The following is a 13489-nucleotide window of genomic DNA, read 5'->3' on the forward strand; positions in this document are numbered from 1 at the left end:
AACTGATGTAATTTTGTAACTTGTAACTCGCTGATCCTCATGTAAAGCGCTCTGATAGCTCTGGGTCTAGCCAGCGCAATATATAAAACTACAAATAAATAAAAATGGGAGAATTAAAGCAAGGAATTCTAAAAGAACAACAGCTCCTTCAAATACTGGAGTGTACATATGACCTACCACATCTCAGATTTGATAAGGGCAAACAATGCAACTCTAGTTGGATGTATTAAGCATGGCTGCATAAATGCCAGAATTTATGTTTCCTGGGCAGGCTAGGTAAAGGCAATTCAAAAATGTCCATTCAACCAGGCTACCTAACTTTTTTCAAACTCTTCGAATAAAAATGAAAAATTCAACTCTCAGTAGCAAACAAACTCTGAGAATATGGCAAAATATTGGAGCAATAGTGTCTATGATTCTCAGATATTAATAACGATTACACAATCTTTAAGAATTCTTGGAAAGAGGTTGTTGAGATCCTCAAGTTGTCATTTGGTCCATATGGACAGAACAGTAGTGGGAAAGTCATTATGGAATGTGATTTAGCTAACCAGAGCTTCATGGCTCCAGTTTCAATATTATGCTCAAATTACAAGCACAGGCCTGGAAATCTGGGACTTTTATTCAACACCAATAATTGTGCCTCTTTCCCAAACCGTTTAAGTCCTTCCAATCTAACAAAAAAATCACTTCAGCCAGTGAAGGTATAGCATATAAGACTTGCAGTAAGGAGAATGTAGGATATTGGCTAATTTGTATTCTTAGAAAGCTGAAAAGTGATTTTTGGGTATCATTTGAAGAGCTTTCAAATACAGCATCTATGTTGTAGGATGCTGCATCCACCCATCAAGGCAGCAGCAACATGACAGTTTGAGAAACTTGTAAAGTCATTAGAGATTTGTGGTGGGTTGTTACAAGAATATACAAACAGCTCTCAAGCCTCACACCACGGCCTTAGTGAAAAATATTGGAGACTTTGCTGGGAAGGCATACAGAACATAGAGCGTGTGAGTTTCTGTCGAGAGATATTACAGTTAATAAGATAACCATAACACATTGTTAAGCATCCCTTAACGTGATCACTTTTTGGCATCTAACAACTAGGAGTCTTAATAAGACGATTCAAAACATATTTCATCAATCGTTGGGGGCGGGGCAGCTAACAGGGACAACCAGTTCATATTTGGTGGCAATATCATAATCTGTCAGTATTTTGAAAAGAAGTTGAAGCTTCAATTAAATAGTTTATAAGCTTAGCTATCCTGGAGGATCTAGAAGTGGCAATATTAGGAAAATAGTCTGCAACTGGAAAAACATGAGAAATAGGGATTAAAACAGCTTTTCCAACTGCCGGTAGCTGTAACGATATTTATTGATTAAGCATGGAAACTACCTAACCATCCTACATGGCACTTGTGATAGCATAAACTTTGTGACATGAAGGTGATAGACTGCCTCAACAATCCATAAAAGGAAAAGGAGAATATAGCCAAAATGTAGCAAAAAGGTGTTTTTTTTCTCTAAAAATCTGAAAAATGTGCTGTGCAAGAAAGTTTGTGTTTTGTTTCTAACAATGGCGTCAATAAAATATTTGTTGTGCTCAGATTGCTCTCTTCCTCATTTTCAGGAGCAGGAAGAGTTGTAAAAATAAATTAATTTTTAACACTTTTTTCATTTTTTCCAAGTGGCAATAATATTTCCGGTTTCTGTACATTCTCTCTACTTAGAGTTTGTGGCAGAAAGAGATGTGAAACTCATTAGTGAACATAGAAAGCAATATGTATGACAAAATTCTGAATTTAGCAAGAGGTTCTTGGCATAAATCACTCATGATTTCCCAAAAGAAACTAATGAACCCACAGCTGTTCAAGTGAGCTGCATTTTCCAATGAGTTTTCTTTCAGTACCAACTATGCATCCATTCATTAGGTACAATCTTATAAATGTTATATATGTATAAAGCAAAGCTATGCTTTTTTGATTTATATATTTTCCCAAGATTTTGAATTTAGGAAAAGTGGTTTATGTAAGACTTTGGATTTGGAGTTACCCATAATAACGTGATTCAGAGGGTGTTTTGCAAAATGAGTAGTTTTGTGCACACTGATTTACATCTGGAAGCCAACAATGGAAAGAAACTCAATAGACAATAACAAAATGGTCAACTATTCTGTCTACCCACACTTCCCTCAATAAAAAGAGTATCCCATTTGCATGGGTGTGTTTATGACCCAACAAAGGAAAGGCCCAAAATGCAACTTGGAGACTTAAAGATTTTTCTTGGAATTTCAATCATTCTTGGGAGATGGGTAGTTGCTGTATTTGATCCCTAAGTCGGTCAGCATGTCTGTAAACCTACCAAATGCAGACATTTCTGAAAACTAAATTGGGGCAGTCCAAGGAGATGAGACTTGTGTGGAATGCACTACGTATTCTTCCCCAGAATTCAAAACATATGTCTACATTTTCTCACGTTTCTGTGAGGTTGATTTCCAGAATCTATGGGGATCAACAAAAGTCCCATTTCCGAGCTTTGTCACATATCTGATAAAATCAGTGCTCCACTTGTGTGGATAAGCCGATCTGCGTCAATGGGATAGGCCCCAAATTGCAACACGGACAGATTCAGATTTGGCTTTGAATTTCAGTCTTTCTGCGGATGTGCGAGGCGGCAGTGTTCAGGCCCAGAGTAAGCTGGCACCCAGGAAAACCTATCAACCTGAGACATTTCCTAAAACTTCATACCCCGGGCTGTCCATTAAGGTGTTACTTATGTGGATCCAAAGACTTATGTCTTACTCAGAAAATCTTGCATATGTTAAACTAGGTGAAAAATCACATAGCTTTCTTATATTTCAATGAGGGAAGTTCTAAAATCTGAGGGGATCAACAATAGTACTAACACCCAGTGATTCCACAGCTCTTCAAGTTAAAACAGTGTGGGTGAACCTATCACCTGCAGCTGGAAAAGCCCTAGAGTGCATAGGTTCTTCCATTTAAATTCAACCTATCTGGGGATGTAAGTAACTTATTTGGACGTGGGTTCAACTGACATCAAGGCAAAAATACACACCCCAGGTGTTTAAGAAAATTTGGCTCCTGGCTAAGTCCACAGTGCTGTGGCTTGTGTGGGTCATCTTACTTACTATTACATAGAGTGTCCAGCAAATGTCAATCTTTGTGTGTTCTTATTCTGTAAGTTAAAACTTTCTCACACACCTCCCGAGAAAAACAATATTCTGCTTTTGTTAGTGGTCCTCTTATGAGCAACAAGAACTTGTCTAAGCTCAAACAGTGTGAAGTCACAGACCTGTCAAAGTTGCCCTTACAAGGTTGCAGTTTTGGTCTGTTCCTATGACAAACACTACACATTGGGGACAGTGCTTTTATTAGGAGAAATGTTGTACACAGTATGGTAAGGCTTGGGTTGCTGCTTGGAAGTGTCCATCATTTCTGTCATATACATATGGGTAAAGTACTGATTTTTGCCCATTCTTTGAAATTCACAGGGTAAGAAAATGTGATGGGATGAACACAAGCCACAGCATCTTGGATTCCCATGAGTCTTTACTTCTTCAGAAATTCCCACGTTCAGTATGGTTGCTTGAGTGACGGCTGACCCAGCATCTGAATACTGTAGCCTATGGCAAGTGAGAAAAATGTGGGATTTTTTGGGGCATAATTTTGCCACATTGGCTGGCTGAAAAGAGAGGTAAACTCCACATTCTCCCTTCCCTTGGGGGCATAAATACTTTTATGGTATCCATGGATGAGGCCTGTGCCAAAATGGTCAAGCGCCTGTCCCAATTCATTCTTACCATACTTACCAATGCTCCTCTGAAGTAAGCTGTCCGTCACAGTTTCTACTGGTGAAGCCAACATAAGCTACGCTGACAGAAACAAGGCAGTTCAACTGATTAAATGGAGAGGCTAAACCCGGAATTAGGCAGACAGATTATTCCACCTCGTTTGTACTGTGTCCCCCAAAGTCTTACTAAGGCGCATAGTCTCAAATATATTTCTGTACATCTACTGTCAAATTTAGAAGCAATTTTTTTAACATTATGGAGGTTCATGCTGGGTTTCACAGGTACACCTTGAAATCCACAAGAGCCACAGATATCTAGGAGATCATCGCAAAATATATGCATTCTGAATTTTCACAAAGTTTGAAAACCCTTTGGAGCAAATAATGCAGAAATGTGTATTTGCAATATTTTTGTTCTTCAAAGTGACCCTCATTTTATCTGGAGAGAAAAAAAGTTGTTTAAAAACTATTTCATGGTGAGAATGTAAGGCATCTCCAATTATAGTAGAGTCAATAAACAAAAGCATTAACACAGTAAGAGAAAACCAGCATTATTGTATGGCAAAGCTTTCTATTATATGAAAACAACCTCTATAGTTTGTAGATATTTAAGAGGGCTATAAATCCTACACCTCAATGAGAAGGAAGCAATAAGATTGATTGGCCCATACAATCTACCCGCAAAAATGCATTCTCTTTGTCACAGAAAGCCATTGGTCTTTTTTTTATTCCTTTACACAGACAGGGTTTCAATCTAAGTATAGTGGTGTTTGAATGATTATAGTATATCTTGCAAATGTTTGACAGTGTCTTTTTAGAACATATCCCTGATTGAATATTCTGATCCTTCACTTGATCTTTATGTAATTTGGGATGCGAGAAGAAGCTATTGCTATGTTTAGTCTAATGTACTACCATCAGCCCAATTTCCCATTAGGCGTTCCACACATGGTACGTCACTCTCCCAAACCCCTGACTTTCAGGTCATAGTCCTTAATCACACCAACACTGTCATTGTACTGGCCTGCATGGGTATGGCAAGCCTCAAGGCTCTTTACTAGCATGGGTGTTAAGGTATTTTTCCTATTGTGATAAAGTGATGACCCTGAGCACTGAGTGCCTAATTTAGGTGTCAGTTATATCAGTAATTCCACACCTACTCTCTGATTATGAAATAGGCTGAATTTTACTTAGATATTCTCAGCAGCCAGAATTACTGTCACCAGATGGCATCTCTGCATGGAATTACCCTAATTATGGAAGGGAATAACTATGTGGACTGAAAGTACTGTGCAGAATTTCAAACAGTAGCACCTACCCCAAAGAGTTTAACACACATGTTTACCACCTGATTGAGCAAATAGTGAATGGGTGCACAGTCTTATGTGTGGGCCGGGGTAGAGAAAGGAAGTAAAAGGATAGAACTGGCAGGAGGAGGGACATTGCATTCCCCCCTTGACAGAGCAAAATGTCACCAGAGAGTGATGAACAAGGTTTGTCTGCCTTATGTGAGTTTACTTGCCAGATTGATGTTCCCACAGCTGGAAACCCCGGGTGAGGGGACACAGAACCAGTTATGATCAGGTAGAGCAGTATCCCACCTGGGAATTTGCTCCACCTGATTAGTAATAAGGGCCTAAGAATCATGTTTTGGAAGCATACAGAAGGACTTATTCCGACAGAAGGTAAAATCTTGTGTTGGCCATCAGCTTGTGCATGTATATATTTGTATTTCGAAAGCCCGAACAAAGCTGACTAGCAATGGAGAACTGTACGGGGACCAGCCTCTGTGAAGATATAGTATAGGGTAGGGTACAGAGGAAGGAGGCAGAGCTAAGGGAAAGGGGAATAAATCAGCCTATCTCAGACACTGTTCCTGAAATATACAAGTTTTCAGTTTGTTGCTCAATTGCAGGGAGGGCTGCTGTTCCTCTGATTCAGTAGAATGTTATCACAGGTTTGAACAGCATAGGTGGAGAAGGCCTGTTATCATGTTTTGTCATATCGGCTGTGTTTAATCTCTAATCTGGCATTGTTGGAGCTCCTTGTGTGATGTTAAACTCCAGATAGTGTGAGCCTGTTAGCCAGGTAAACAGGGACCTTGGTATAAAGAGCCTTGAAAGTGATGCAACTGATCCTGAAAATGATCCAGGTTTCCAAGGAGAGACAGAGTAGATCTTTTAATATGAGGGTTGGATTTCTTCACCCCCTTTATGAGCTTTGCTGCTGCTTGAAGGATGCTGCTTTTCAAGGGATCAGAGATGATATCTATGATGCCATTAAGCAGGAAGTTGCCTCCATCTAGATGGGATAGGACTAGGGCTTGAACATCCATTTTCAAGTGTTCAACTTTGAGAAAAGATTTCACTTTTTTCAGGAAAGAATGTTGCACCCAAGCTGTATTGGTCTTCTTAGCAATGTGTTCTTTGAGTGAAAGGTTGGAGTGAAGGGTAAATATGAGTGAAGCCGTTAGGTTTAACCTGGACAGCCAGGGCTAAATCAGAGTATGTTTGGCACTGTTAGCAAACGGCAGCAATTTGGTCTTTGAGGGGTTTAAAATCAGGCATTTTTGGTGACATCTAGGACTGGGTGTGTTCAAAGCAGGATTTAAGTATCTTTGGTCCATTGGTTGAGGAGATTTTGAGATCATGTTAGGTGAGATGCCATAAAATAAAATACCATAACAGTTTAAGCTACATGCTGCTTCCATAAAACAGGAGAGTAATTCAGATTCATAAAAACGTGCTGCTCAAATACCCAATGATGTGGCCTTCTCTATCAAGGAGCTTATGTCAGATGTAAGAAGACCCCGTTTTATGATTTCTCAAGGATTCGCAATTAGGAAATTGTAAATCAGCATGCATGAAAGTGTGTTGAACACTTTCTGCGATTGCTAGGGGATTGAAAATGACCTACCACATGACTATTAATGAGGTAGGTCGCAATTTGTGACCCCCTAGGAATCACAAAAATCTCAGGAATGGTGGCCAGCTGGGTCAGCAGACCACCATGTCTGTGATTGCTTTTAAATAAAACAATCTTTTTTTTGTAAAGCTGCCCGTTTAAAGGAAAACAGAGAAAAATTAAAGGTTTTCCTTTCATATTTTAAGAGCAGGCAGTGGTCCGTGGGACCACTGCCTGGTCTTAAAAATGCTTTTACAAACATTCACAAAAGGGAAGGGGTCCCTTGCGGACCCTTTCTCATTTGAGAATGGGTTACCACCTACTTGAAGTAGGTGGTAAAATGCAAATGTTTTGCGACCGCATTTCGGTCACAAAACATCCATACATACTGATGCGATTCAGTATTAGGAAGGGACGCCCTAAACACTCCCCTTCCTAATACCGAATCGCAAACTCAAATTGTGATTCAGTAATGTTACCGAATCGCAATTTGGGTTTGATACATGTAAAAACCCTTTTTTTGTTTGCAAACGGGCCGATTCACAGAACTCAAAAATGGTTGATATACGTGGCCCTAAATTTCTATTCACATTTCTTCTGAATATGCGAGATTATCAAGAGTATTCACTTAAGATCAATTTAGCGAATGCAGTTTATTGTGCTTGGGAGACCTCATGCACCAAGCATCTGTTCATGGCGCCAAGTCCATTACTTATATTTGTGAGCCCCCTCAGATGCTGGTCTTACACAAACAGTTCCTATGCATTAGAATGATTCATCTGCAATCATTGTCATGATGCCACGGTTCTCATTTCCCCATTGTCATGTTCAGTACATTAGCATACAAAGCACCATAATATGCCCGTTTTCATGATCCTTAAACATCTAAAGCCCATAAAATCACCAATATCGAACTTGCTGCATAGCTTCTCTACTTCTCTTTCTATACTTTATGTTTTTCTCCTTCCTCTCTTTTTGTTGTATCTCATCTCTACCCCTCACCAATCACTAATCACTATCTTTTTTTCCACAGCACTTCTCCATTGAATCCTATCTCTGACTATCTATGTAAAGTCTCTCACTGACTCTTTTTATTTTCCACATATATATCTTATATTCTCTTTCTAGACACTTCTCCATACTTCTTCTATCTGACCCCTCTCGCTTTTCCTCTCTCTCTGTTACCATCACACTGTACATAACCATAGCTTTATCTCAATCTTCTGCCCATTGGTTTTTCTAATACTTCATATGTTTTTTTATTTTTCACCAGACTCTCTTATCTCTTGTCTTTCTTACACCGCTCTTTACCTGACATGTCATACCTCACTTCTTATTTTCTACTTCTCTCTACTCCAGCACTCGTTGTCTTGCCTCTCTCTGTATTTCCCTCCCTCCATCAAGTATATCTTACGCTTCTCTACACCTCATTTATCTGCTTATCCAAGCCCTCTCTTTACATTTCTTTATCCCCTTATCTCTCTCTACTTTTACCTCTCTATCATAGTTTATGGCTATCTCACCTTTGTACCTTTATCCTATGTCTTTCTCTACCTCACCTAACTCTGTACCTCATCTCTGTTGTCCTCTCTCTGCTTTATCTCTCTTGCTGTACCATTCTATTTTCCTCCTTGTCCTACTGCTGTCTCCCACCCATCCTATTTATTTTATGGAGCAGAGACGGTGATCACTTTCTAACTAAAGGAGAGTACATGGAGAAATGGGATAGGGTGGTCAGGGCAAGTGAATGGAATAAATGAAAACATTATCAGGCTTTACCTCACTATTTTGATTTTCACTGCTGCAGTGAGAATGTCGATGATATAGGTGGATGTACCTTTGATCACAAATATGCACCCATTATAGTAAAATGTCAAGCTGTATGTGAATATTTCTTATTTTAATATTATGCTCTAGTTGACTTAACAGCCACCAAATCAGTTATGAAGTCTTTCCTACATTAGAAGAAACAGGCTGCATAGACACTGAGTTCTAAATAAAATGTTGCAAAAAAAATATATACTAAAGTAAAAAAAGAAATAGTTGCTCAGTAGTTCTGACTGATGGAGAGTGGACAGCGTAATTTTTTGGTGATTTTACATTTCCCTGTTTCTGAAAGTTTAATTCAATATTGTGTTGCATCCGGAGAGGTTTCATTAAAGGAAAATGGGTAACAAATTCAATGGTTCTCTGTAACAGTGACCCCCAAAATGCATAATTTGCCCAAAAGACACATCTGACTGAAGAAGGGCCACTTGAAAGGAATGTAAATGGCCTGACTAGCTATTCTGAAGCAGACTTATTACGTTGAAAGGTGCTCATGCAAGGCATCCATCGTTCTGCCTTTTTCATTTCTTGCAGTTCATTCATTAGCATTAGTTTTATAATGTATACAACCCTTTCTACACTGTAATTCTGTTAGTGGGGTACACTTGTGACAAACCAGGCACTTTGAGGTGGATTTATTAACATTTTGCGCTGATGCAAAGTCAAAAGAAGTGATGTAAAGCAATGCAAAGTGTTGATTTGGAAAAACGTTTTGCTTTGGAAAGTTGCAAAAGTAATGCACTTTGTGCCACTTTGCCTCAAAGGAGCATGCCATGGGTGGGACATTGGCATTCCTGCACTACTACCCTAGGTTTCTGATGCAAATCCCTATCTGCTAACAGAGGTAGACTGGGCTTTGCACCAGCAAATGAAACCTCCTTAAGGCAGGCACAAGTAACAGACTTTTTTTCTTCTAAACTTTGCAAGGGTGCTGCACTATGTGGCACATGTTCAAAGTGGAAAAGCTTTAAAGTATGTCTAAGGATAGTATTTTGTACTGGACGGTAAGACTTGCAGTACAAAACCTATGCTAGGAATTGTGCACACAACTTTGCACTATGGCGCTAAGGTGTGTATACGTAGCTAGGTATCTGGAAGTCTACCATAGTTTTTTAGGAGAACAGCAATGCCATATTTTAGTAGACATCGAGCTGCCCTGATCTGTCTCTCTCTCACACACACAAACACACACACAATGCAACAGAGCAATGTTGGTTACTACGCTGTGTTGTGTTTAACATGGGCAGATCTGCTCCTTTGTCACTCTCACACTGTGTGCACATTGCAGATCTCAGTTGCGGGCACCAACCAGTGCCCTCCATGTCTGCTCTTTCTCTAGGGCATCAACATCTAGAGACAGATTAATACATTGTAGTGCGATGTAGAACAAAAACAAAGTTGCTGTGCTGTGTTGCAGTAGGGGTAAAGTGGAGCCATATTTGCTAAATATGACCTGATACTGCTGATCTCTTTCTCTGTGCTGACCCACAAACTGGCTGCCTAGCACAAAACACACATCTTTGCACCATGGTGCAAAGGCTTGTGCATGACATGTATTATAGATTTTGAATTGGAGGGATACTCTTCCAGTACAAAATACTACAGTTAGACATTTCTTTAACATTCCACACAAAGGATGCGTGGTGTATAGTACATCAAGCATTTCTCTTGTTTTACGCCTCCCTGGAGAGTAAAGGAACTTCTCCTATTGATTGCAATCTGTAATCTAAGTATTCAGAGAAAGATTACCACTGTGGAAGAAGTGAGAAATTAAGCAAAACATATAAAGGCACTTAAGTTCAAAGGCAAAATGTCATTTGTAAATCCCTATCACTGCAAAAATTGAATTGAAACTGACACAACTATATAGGCTTGTGCATGACGTGTACTATAGATTTTGTATCGGAGGGATACTCTTCCAGTAAAAAATACTACAGTGAGATATTTCTTTAACATGCCACACAAATGCGTGGTATATAGTAAATCAAAGATTTCTCTTGTTTTACACCTCCCTCAAGGAGCCATTATTTTTTTACACAAAGCCAGGCCTGACCATCTTTTTCGATCTTGCTTTCTATCAATAACCCTGGTTGGTGGTGTTGGAATGTCCAATCACTACTTATGGTACACCCCTTTGAAATGTACTGCAAAGGAGAGCATACTGCTCATGGCACTACCATACAGGCACCCTTCCTGTGCAAAAGTGGCAGAGCATGCAGCAGCAGACAATATGGCTGTATGAGATATATACCATGTTTATCATGCTACAGTGGCCTATGCAATGGTTCAGCAAAACAAACACAGATTATCTATAGTAACCAACTATTGATAGTACGGAAAATGTTCCCTTTTATTGCAATCTCTAACCTAAGCATTCAGAGAATGATCACCACTGTGGAGGAAGTGGGAAATTAAGCAACGCATAGAAAGTCACTTAAGTTCATAGGCAAACCTTCATGTGTAAACCCCTATCACTACAAAAATGTCATTGAAACTGACACAACTATAATATAAGCATAAGAACAAAATGTAAAATTCATGCAAAGGCCTTACTCAGTGAATGCTTTGTTATCTACCCGAGCAAAAAAAATTAGCTCCCAGTGTAAGTGCCCTAAAACTTATCAAATAATCAGAATCAGGCGGTGTGAATGCCCTCCTTTTCAATTTAAAATTATATAAAAACTGCTAGGCTTACCATATGTCTAAGTTAAAAAGACGTAACAGGAAAGGGCACAGCTAGCAATGCCGAGGGGTAGGGAAAGTACATGGAACTCATAGTACAAGCCCCTGGGCTGTGCATTTTACATTGCCTTTCTCACCCCGGAACTCCTTGTTAAACTTTTCCGGAAAAAGTCTGTTTTAAAAGCTAGGATTTACTACTTAAAAGCACCATTTTTTCTCTCTAATATCATCAAAGTCAGGGAAAAAAATATAGGCCTGGAATATGATAATACTATGCGAGTGCTGGGTGAAAAGAGGTCTGCAGGGCTTATTTTAATTAAACGCTTTTTTATCTCATTATTTTAATATATTATACATGATAACTCATTTGCATATGATAATTGACAAAGTGCCATGCATTTTTCTTTCTTTTCTTTATACTTAGTAATTGGATTAGCGAGAATGAGTTATTATGTAGTATGGTTAGAATACCATAAGGGTTTCTATGATGAGAAATGATACATGTTTCTACATTAATTGAGTGGCAACGGATTCATGGATTTAGTTATTTTATTTATTTTTAATTTTGTATAGAACTAAAGTGACGTAGGAAAGAAACTTCAGGGTGCCGAACAAGTGGCATGGGAACACAGGAAGAGAGAAATTGAAGGACCGTAATGAAGTGGTTGGTTTAAGGAGTTTCCGAGTCTCCTGGGAGAATTCTACCCAACCACACATCGCCTAGAATAAATCCGATGCTAAACAAAAAAGCTAAGCATTCAAACGTTCTGCACAGGCAGCTAAACGCCAAGATTTAAACAAATGCATGGTTACTGTTAAATTAGGAAAGCAGCTAAAAAAATATTGATTCCTTCAATACCACGAGTGAGGAATTGTGCTCAACAGAGGCATTTAATCCGTAGTAGTATGGATTTGTGATAACCTGCTGAATTTTCGAGAGGGCTGCATCGACCTTTTTTGACCTTGATATGTTTAGACACTGCAGGAGATCCGTCAGAGCTCAATTGTCCATCTGACATCACACAACCTGTAAAGGTTGCTGTGATGATGTTCTGATCTGTTCTAATAGAAAGCTGATGAACAACCAAGCCAAGTCTTTTTTGCTTCTGTAATTCTCCGATCCACAGCATCATGCCACATCTTAAACCAAAAACAAATAAAACCACCAGTTGCAAATAGTCAGGATCGAATTGCCATCACAATTATTGTTTCTAATAAGCAGTCAAAATGTCAGTTTTGGTAAATTAAGCACCATTGGTATTTTACTGGATAACCATGAGCATGTAAACAGCAATCTCCAATTAGGTATCCACGATTGCCCAGCTTAAAATACCATTACTTTTCTTGTAATCCAAAATTGTCCCCATCATTTAAAGTACTATCACCATTCCAGTGCTCACAAATTCCACAACAAAGTAAAATGCAATCATCATCCATGATCCATACTTTCTCCAAGGATTTAAAGTATTAATACCCCGCACTTATCCACAAGATTGCAATGCGTGCTATTGCCAATGCTAATTTCCTGTTTGATCATTCATTTGTGCTATGCAAGTTCCCTGGGGCAGTAAACTGAGTAAAACGCATAGGGTCTGGGGCTGTGGCTGGAAAGTGTCCTGAAGCTCATACTGAGGTTGATTATAGGTGCATGGTCACACAGGAAGTTGACTCAACATCAAATGATCTAAAAATACCAGCTAGTGCATGCATGCACATTGAAAACTACATAAGAAAGGGAAGAGCGTTATTGACCTCCATAAAGGGCACACTTAAAGGGGGGATGGTGGGGGAAAGGGTGAAGGATTGACTGTCCCCAGATCAAAAGGAAGAGAACCAGGGCAAAAACAAATTGTGTAGGCCAATTGCTGCCAGTTGACGGATTAAGATGTTTATGACTCACCCTGTAAAAAGTGATGGATAGGTCCAAGAGGATAAGGTATATAGGCTGGTCTTCATCGTAATTTATCCTTAGATCATCCAAAATTCTTACCTCAAATGTTTCTGTCTCCATTCCTGGGCAGAAGCCCGTTTGAGTCAAATCCAGCTGGGATGTGTGTTTCCAAATAATCTAAAATCTAACATGCTGGTAAAATTATTTAAAAAAATTGAGACAGCTATAATCCTGCATGAAGTGGAGCTGTAGTTAACAGTTAGATAGGGATCCCTAAACCGGGATTTGATAACTACTTCCTTCTATAATATAAAGGTAGGGATTACCAACAGAGCCATAGATTTTAAAACTGACACCAAGATTTCATGCTTTGTGGTT

This window comes from Lissotriton helveticus, chromosome 6 (genome assembly GCF_964261635.1).
Source record: "Lissotriton helveticus chromosome 6, aLisHel1.1, whole genome shotgun sequence".
In the NCBI taxonomy this organism is placed as follows: Eukaryota; Metazoa; Chordata; class Amphibia; order Caudata; family Salamandridae; genus Lissotriton; species Lissotriton helveticus.